We start from the raw sequence: 9,875 nt of genomic DNA, 5'->3' as shown, positions 1-9,875 counted from the left end.
CGATGCCAGATCCCAAAGAGGACAGCAAGGGTCTTTATGGCTCAGCTACTCTCTTTTCTGATAGAACAACAACAATTTAAATAAAGATTATTTTAAAGTGAAGAGTCTTGTCAAGAGTCAAGAACAGGTGGCCGGACCAAAACATTGCCTCAACCATGCAGGGGAACCAGCGGTGTATACAAATGCTATAACCCAGCTGTGCAGCAACTTCACAACTTCAAATTTTACCCAAATAACAACCTTTATATAACAGGAAAATTAGACAGATGTGGACTGCATTCATTTAAATCAAATTATTATTCAAACAGTCACAGGAGGATGCAGAGAGACAGACAACCATTCACATTCCCACCTATGGGCAATTTAGAATCATCAAATATGCATCACCTATTTGCAATCACCTCATTCCAAAATATCAGCATTCCAAGAAGTTGCAAGGTCAACAATAGATCACAGGGTTCCAGGAGGCTTACCCCCCCCCCCCCCATTGATTCATTGGGATATTCCTTTTTGGGAAGCACAGTCACAGGCCCGAAAGTGCGGTGAGCCAGAGAAGTGGTAAACAAAGATTGTATTCAAAGGGATGAAATTCTGCCATTCAAGTCTAAAAATATTCTCCTGGTCTCCTCACCTGATGCTGGTCAGTTTGAAAGCATTCTTTATGAAAGTAGAGGAGCTAGATGTGGCCTCTAGTACCAACAACTTAGCCTTCAAGCTGAGTCCAGGCAGCTTGGACACCAGCAGCTTACACTGAGCTTTCGATGGCTTAACCATCAGCCATTGGAAGCTTAGCCTCCAAGCTGAATCCAGGCCTCCACTAACAGCTATCAGAGGCTTAGCTGCCAGGCCAAACACAGGCCTCCAGTACCAACAACCAGCAACCAGGCCTTCAAGCTGCAGCTAAGGAAAATAATGGATCTGATGAAAGATGGTAAAGAACTGAAAATCAAGTACTGGAGAACTGGAGATCAAGCCCTGGACATAATGCCAGAGCAGCAGAGACTCCACTGATACTCTACTGATATTTCACACCTCTTATCAAGTTGTTGCACCCTCTCCCCAGGAAATAAAGGCAGTGTAAACCTGCAGTTGTAGTGAGGTTTGTAAACCAAAAAAAGAGAAATGCTTTAGCAAGGGAGGAAACTGAAAAGGACATATTCATTAATGAGCATCTCTCTCTCCCCCCCCCCCCCCCCCCCCCCCCCAAAAAAAAAAAAAGAAGAAAGAAATGCAGAGATCACAAGAGAAGCCCATATCTTAAAAACAGTACAGGATCCAAGCAACATGGACATCAAACTGTAAGGTATATATTGAACTACATGGAAAACCAGAAGAAGAAGCAAAAGTCATATGGATAAAGGAACTACATGAATTAGACAGATATAAGTACAGGGTGGGCCATTTATATGGATACACCGTAATAAAATGGGAATGGTTGGTGATATTAAAGTCCTGTTTGTGGCACATTAGTACATGTGAGGGGGGAAACTCCTCAAGATGGGTGATGACCATGGTGGCCATTTAGAAGTCGGTCATCTTGGATACAACTTTTGTTTTTTCAATAGGAAGAGAGCCATGTGACACATCAAACCTATTGGTAATGTCACAAGAAAAACAATGGTGTGCTCTGAAAAAAGACATAAAGACAACAAAAATAGATTAACTGAAGTGATAATAGCTAGCAAGAGGTTATACATATAGGAAATTATTAAATTACAATAAGAATAACATTAAAGGAATCTTGAACATATTAAAGAGCTTTTTAAAAAATAGCACAAGGAAAATGACATATCCAGAGTATTTTATTGACAAAAATGGTGACAATTATAATATAAATATGCTAGCAAATGGATTTAATGACTTTTTTGTAAATATTTAGCAGCAAAGATTCCAGAACATGGAAGAGATGATAAAAGTGAAACTTTAATTTGAAATAAACCATATTCATTTTTTCTTTCTACAGTGGATGAGTTGGAAGTAAAATCTATTGTTAATATGTGAAAAAATAAATTATCTACTGATTGTGATGGTATTGGTGTGACATTGATAAAAAAAAAGTAGCTTTTAACATGCACAATCCCAATCAAAAGTTTAAGACCACTTGAAAAAATGGCACCAAAAAAATAAATATAAAAATAAAATCATATTTTGCATTGTTTCAGAGCTTCAACAAGCAACGAGAAGAAATGGGAGTAGACAGAACATTTTTTTGAGCATGTAATTTATCAAAAGCGACACTTACACTGAAACAGGCTGTTTTACAGGTGATAAAAAGTTTAGGATCACACCTCCTAAAAATCCTGTAAAGCCCTAAAAAACAAAAATCAATGTTCCAAACATGAACTCAGTAATGAGAAGCTCCACCGTTATTGTTCATCACTTCAGAAACTCGTTGCAGCATGCTTGATGCAAGCGTTTCCATGAGGTGAGTGGGAACATTTCTCCAAGTGGTGAAGACGGCCGCGTGACGTGTATCTACTGTCTGCAACCGTTGTCCATTTTTGTAAACTTCCCTTGCCATCCATCACTGAAGGTTCTCAGTTGGATTTAGATCAGGGGAACACGCATGCATTGTGTACTGTAGCGCTGTCCTGTTGAAAAACCCAGCTGTTACCAAACAGACCAGGGCCCTCAGTCAAGAGGGACACTCTCTGCAACATCTGGACATAGACAACGGCCGTTTGATGCCCCTGCACATCCTGAAGCTCCATTGTTCCACTGAAGGAAAAAGCACCCCAGACCATTATGGCGCCCCTAAAGCTGTGGCGCATGGAAAACATCTCTGTTGGGATGTGATTGTCGTGCCAGTAAACATCAGGACCATCAAGCTTACATTTTTTCTCATCAGAGAATAAAACTTTCTTCCACCTTTTAATGCCCCATGTTTGGTGTTCTCTTGCGAAGTCCAAACGGTCGGTTCTGTAACGTTCAACGAGATGAGGACATTTTTTGTTTTTGAAGCCCTTCAGTCTTAGATGCCGTCTGATGGTTATGGGGCTGCAGTTGGCTCCAGAAATGGCCTTAATTTGGGTTGAGGATCGTCCAGTGTCTTGACGGACAGCTAATTGGATCCTCTGGCTCAGTGTTGGTGAAATATTTTGCGGTCTTCCACTTGACGGTTTTGTTCCATAACCTTCAGGATAATTTAAGAAATTCCAGTGGACTTACTGCGTCCCTCAGCAGTGATGGCGAGCTGCGAGGGACCCTTCTAATGCAGTTCAGTTCAGTTATTTTTGAACGTGGTCAGGTTGACCACAAAAAGGGACATTTTTTTGCCTTTGCCATCAGAACATCATGACTGTGTGACTACCTGACAGAAAATGACAATGAATCCACATTTTGGAATCAATTTGGCCTTTTAAAGGCACATGGTCCTAAAATTTAGATCAGCTGTAAAACAGCCAGTTCCAGGTTAAGCGTTGTTTTCGATTAATTACATGCTCAAAAATGTTTTGTTTCACTCCCGTTTCTTACTGTTGCATGTTGAAGCACTACTAGGAACCTTGTTAAGACCCAGCCATGTCAAATGTGAATGTTTGTCATTTTTCAAGTGGTCTTAAACTTTTGATTGGGACTGTATTTGCAAATTATCTTTTTAAACTGGTTAATTTCAAATAAAATGAAATTCTGAAGGTAATACTGATATTTAAGGCAGGGAATAAACATCTTTTCACAACTGCAGGCCAATATTACTCCTCTCCCAATTCTCAAAAAGTTTGGAAAAAGTTTTTAGCAATCAACTAGAAAAATAAATCACAAATAAATATGATTTGGTTAACCAAAGTCAGTATGGATTCAGCGCAAAGAGTTCAACTTCATTGGCAATAAGTGAACCAATCGAAGCAATAACAAATGCACTGGACCTAAAACAATATGCAGTTGGAATATCTTTTCATTTTAAGAAAGCATTTTGTGCTGGTGTAGTTCTTCTTCCCACCAGCAAGAGTCACTACAGTTCTTTCATGCCAAGATTTGTTTGTTATTAGCTGTAGAATTAGTAATGCAGCACACTTTGAGAAAAGACTGACTCAGCATGTTGTTCGGATAAACATCTGCATCCATCCTCTTCGTTGTTTTACAGAAAGCATCGCTTGTGAGTATTTAATAGTGATGGGATTTCCGGCTCTTTTTAGAGATCCGGCTCTTTTGGTTCGGCTCACTAAAAAGAGCCGGCTCTTTCGGCTCCGAACCGGCTCTTCAGGTTGTTTTGTTGCTTTAATTAATTTATTATTAACAGTAATATAAAATTATGCACAAAAGGAATTACTAATGTAAAAAAAAAAAGTGGTTTTATTTATATATGTTTATATATAAATATATGCGGTGGCCCCTAGAGACAAAACACGTACAAACTCCAAAACACATTTCTAGCATGAGCTGAACTTCCAAAGCAGAGCTACTAGATCACTTAAATTACACAATTGAAAGCATGTGTGTATTATTTGTGTATTTATACACAGGCACTCATATATATTCAAATAAAAAAAGTTCATTTACCTGTTACTACCACACACCAAATCCAGTCGTTGGTACTTGCTGGCTTGTGTAGCCACTAGGTAACAAAAGCTTAACACTGCGCTCAGCATCCTGGAGCACTTCTGTTGTCTTTTGTACATGTTTTTACGTGTTTTGGAGTTTGTACGTGATTTGAAGTTTGTATGTGCTTTGTCTCTAGGGGCCACCGTAAATATACTTTTATTTATTCACTCCACATAAAATGTAATAAATAAATCATATAAATAAATCAAAAATCAACTATTCACATTTCAAATTTTAACTATTTAAATGTTCAGCTTTTTCCTTTTACGAATTTAAAGTGAAACAACACAAAACACTGCAAACCACAACACAATTAAATATAAATTAAAATATGAAAACAAAAAGAAGATGCATATTCTCTGTCATATGGGCCCGCAACTTTCTGAATCCTTTATCATCTGCAACCGAAAATAGTTACTATATAGATTACTATACCTTTCTAATGTGATGTTGTTGTCCCTGGCTCTCTTTCTCTCTCTCTCCCTCCGGCTCTGTTCCTGTGCTACTGAGTGTAACTACCGCCCCTCCCCCCTCTGCCCAGCGTAAAGCACAAGGCTCGCGTGCAGAGTGAAGCGGAAAAAAAGTGCGAGAGGCTGAGAGAAAGAAAAAAAAAAAAAACACGTCACGGCTCGCGATAAGGAGCCGGCTCGCATCGTTCACGTCAAAGACCCGGCTCTAAGAGCCATTTCGTTCGCGAACGACCCATCACTAGTATTTAAGTTGAACAAGAGTTAATGCAACTATATTTGCTATTATTTATGCACTTTTATGGTTAAAGGTGTACTGTATTCAGATTTACTTTCTTTCCAATGTTAGCTAGTTTAGTCAACTAATTTGCATTATCGTGTGAATATATAGACTGAATATTGCTTATTTTCTTCTTTTTGTATTGTCACTCTGTTGATAATTGAAGGCAGCGTCAATAAAAGGGACGATACACCTGTCAGTTTATCTATCTGCATAACTGTATCCAGTGTAGCAGTGAGGGCAGAATAGTGAAAAAGCGTCCTTCTACAAGACAACCTTTGGATGTTACGTCAACTCAGCTACATAAACCATGTCTGAACCAAGAGAAGATAAAGCATCATCTGTTCGTTCAGAGAAATCATATGTGTCAAAAGGTACAAGTACGTCATCTGCCAGGATGGCCGCCCTAAACGCTCGAGCCAAAGCTGAAGCAGCACGCAAAAGAGCTGAATATGCTAAAAAGGAAATTGAAATGCAAGTTAAGAAAGCAGAGCTTAAAGTAGAAGAAACACGTCTAGAGGCCACATTACAAGCCCTCCAACAAGAACGTGATGCGGAAGTGGCACACGCCGAAACAATAGTTTTTGAAACAGCAGTCAATGATTTAGAAGAAGAATGCGTGCGTGTACCTCAAAGGGTTGACACTTTGGAACGCACCTTTAACTATGTGAAAGACCAGCTCATCATCAAAGACAGCACAAGCCCAATTGGCCATACCGAGTATAATTCAATGCCTGCACCAAATGTCACATTCCTCACTCCAAAACAAGAGCCAACCAGGTCGGACACCTTAAAGGAATATGTCCTTCAACCTCTGAGTACTGACAAATGAGAAAACGTTTTCCAGTCTTCGAAATTAATGCAGAAAACATCACCAGATACTTCACCGAGATTTGAACATGCAACAAGGAAACATTTCCTACATAGCCAGGTTTCTTGCCAGACGCGACTTACTCTCTGGTGGCCTCCGAAGGTTCAGTGACAAGGCAGGAGATTACTGGGGATGGAAATCTTCATTTGAGAACACGATTTGTGACTTAAACCTAACGGCCAGTGAGGAACTGGATTTGCTGATTAAATGGCTCGGCACAGAATCAGTGCAATATGCATATCATTTAAGAGCTGTGCATATTAACAATCCCTCTGAAGGACTTGCTAAGGTGTGGGAAAGATTAAATGAGTGCTACGGCTCCCCCGAAGCTATAGAGAATGCACTGCTCGACAGATTGGACCGTTTCCCAAAAATCTCATACAAAGATCCACAACTGTTGAGAGAACTACAGGACCTGATTGTATCCTATGACGTGGACGTAATGAAGGCATTCCACAAAAACGATCTAGCCAAGGGTATAAAAGACCTCGACCTAGGAGCTGACATTCCACCTATGCAAAGAAGCCTCGGAATAAGCTGGGACATTGCAACAGACAAATTCACGTTTCAAGTGTCCTCTGCTGAGAAGCCCTATACCCGCAGAGGGGTACTTTCAGTTGTCAACAGTCTGTTTGACCATCTCGGGTTTGCAGCTCCGGTCAGCATTAGGCAGACCGGAGCTGCAGAGCAGGCAGAGCTCTCCTGAACTTTCCACAGACATATGTCAATGGGATGATCCACTCCCAGAAAATTTGCTCCAAGAGTGGAGTGCATGGAAAGAGTCCGTGAAACTTCTCGAAGAAGTCAGAATACTGAGAATGTACACCTCTATATCCTTCAGTGGTGCAGAAAAAAGGGAGCTCTGTATATTCTGTGATGTGTCTACGAAAGCTATTGCTGCAGTAGCCTATGTCAAGCTCACAGACTCAGAAGGCAACAATGAACTGGGATTCATGTTTGGCAAAGCAAAACTTGCACTGCAGCAAGAAATAACAATCACCAGGCTCGAGCTATGTGCAGCTGTTCTTGCTGTCGAGATTGCTGACATTATCACAGAGGAATTGATGTTCCCTTCCATTCTATAAGATTTTTCACAGACAGCAGAGTGGTACTTGAATACATACAGAATGAATCCAGATGATTCTACGTCTACGTATGCAATTGCGTACAGAGGATTCGAAAATCATCCAACCCAGAGCAGTGGAACTACGTTCCAACAGAGCTTAACCCGGCCAACATAGCTTCAAGATCAATCCCAGCTAGTGCACTCTCATCAAGCACATGGCTCAAAGAACCAGATTACCTATTGAGATCAACCCCTGAAGTGAATAAACATACCTTTGAACTAGTCAATCCTGAATGAGATCCTGAGATCTGTCCAACAGTGACATCACTTTCAACCAATGTCGCGGCTTCTTTCCTCGAAACAAGACGATTTGCGTCTTTCTCTACTTGGGGGTCACTGTTGACAGCAATAGCAAGGCTCATTCATATTGCAAGGTGTTACAGGAACAGCACTCCCCCAAAAAAGTGTCATGGCTTGCATATCTGCAAAAGTCTTAGACCAGAAGATTACAGTAAGGCAAAGAGCGTTGTTCTGAGTGGTCTTCAACACGAGGTCTACCCTGACATCTTCACATGTCTTCAAGTCCAAAAAGACATTCCAAAACAGAGCCTTCTCAGAAAACTCTCTCCTTTCAAAGACAATGCAGACTGTCTCAGGGTTGGTGGTCGCCTTTCACAAGCCAGCATGGTAAGCGACGAAGCACACCCCATTATCATCCCAGTCAACCACCATTTAACTACTCTACTAATCCGACACTACCACCAACAGGTGCAGCACCAGGGGCGCCATTTCACAGAGGGAGCCATTCGATCGGCTGGCTTCTGGATTGTCGGTGGGAAACGGAGCATCAGCTCAGTCATCCACCACTGTGTAATTTGCCGCAAGCTCAGGTGGAACACAGAAGCGCAAAAAATGTCAGACTTACCCATGTGTGTGACAGTCTGCCCCCCGTTTACCTACGTCGGAGTTGACGTCTTTGGACCGTGGACAATAAGCTCTCGGAGAACAAGAGGAGGCCTTGCCAGCAGCAAACGCTGGGCCGTCATCTTCACCTGCTTGGGCATCAGGGCCGTTCATGTTAAGGTCATCGAGACAATGGAGTCGTCTAGTTTTATCAATGCTCTGAGACAATTCATCTCTATCTGAGGACCAGTAAAGCAGTTGAGGTCCAACTGTGGGACCAACTTTCTGGGAGCGTGCAAAGAGCTCGGAATAACTTCAAAACACTGCAACAACCAGGAAATTCAAGACTTATTCAAGACTTATTCAAGACTTATTCAAGAATGAATGCACATGGATCTTCAACCCTCCTCATAGTTCTCATATGGGAGGAAGCTGGGAGCGCATGATCGGCATCGTGAAGCGCATACTGGACTAACTGTCAAGTTCACCTGTTGACCCATGAGGCTCTTGTTACCCTTCTAGCAGAGGTAACCACTATTTAAACTCTCAACCGCTACTACCAGTCTCGTCAGATCCAGATTGCCCCTTTCTTCTTACGCCTGCTACCCTCCTTACGCAGAAAACTGGATTACCACCTACACCACCCGGGCACTTTGACAATAAAGATTTGTTCGGACCCCAATGGAGACAAATGCAACATCTTTCAAATGTCTTCTGGCACTGTTGGAAAACACAGTACCTGGTGACACTCCAAGAGCGAAGAAAATGGCAATCTGTGAGTCAAAATCTTCAAAAGGGAGATCTAATTCTTCTAAAGGACAGTCGAGCTAAAAGAAACCACTGGCCCATGGGGGTGGTTGTTGAGACCTTTCCTAGCCAAGACAGACATGTCAGAAAGATTCAGGTAAAGGTTACTTCTGGAGGAACATCTAAAACCTTCTTAAGACCAGTGACAGAGACTGTACTCCTGCTGCGAAATACTAATAGAGACATTGATCCTTAAAGATGGTGATGACATCCAATAGATGTCAGACGGGGAGTGTGCAGGTGTAGTTCTTCTTCCCACCAGCAAGAGTCACTACAGTTCTTTCATGCCAAGATTTGTTTGTTATTAGCTGTAGAGTTAGTAATGCAGCACACTTTGAGAAAAGACTGACTCAGCATGTTGTTCGGATAAACATCTGCATCCATCCTCTTCATTGTTTTACAGAAAGCATCGCTTATGTGTATTTAAGTTGAACAAGAGTTAATGCAACTATATTTGCTATTATTTATGCACTTTTATGGTTAAAGGTGTACTGTATTCAGATTTACTTTCTTTCTAATGTTAGCTAGTTTAGTCAACTGATTTGCATTATCATGTGAATATATAGACTGAATATTGCTTATTTTCTTCTGTTTGTAGTTTCACTCTGTTGATAATTGAAGGCAGCGTCAATAAAAGGGACGATACACCTGTCAGTTGTCGAGGAGTTTATCTGTCTGCATAACTGTATCCAGTGTAGCAGTGAGGGCAGAATACATTTCATACAGTTAATCAATCTTTACTACTAGATAAAATACAATTTTATGGAATAGGGGAGTGGCACTAAGCTGGATCAGAATGTATTCATCTAGAAGACAACAGTTTGTGAAGATGGGAGAATTTACATCTGGGTACATGGAAATTGCTTGTGGAGTCCCCTAAGGGTCAGTATAAATTATTTAAGACAGTTACAAAATTGTATGGATAGCAATAAATTATCACTA

Source organism: Neolamprologus brichardi, chromosome 17 (assembly GCF_056152115.1).
Source record: "Neolamprologus brichardi isolate AB-2024 chromosome 17, ASM5615211v1, whole genome shotgun sequence".
NCBI lineage: Eukaryota > Metazoa > Chordata > Actinopteri > Cichliformes > Cichlidae > Neolamprologus > Neolamprologus brichardi.
This window is presented reverse-complemented; position numbering follows the sequence as displayed.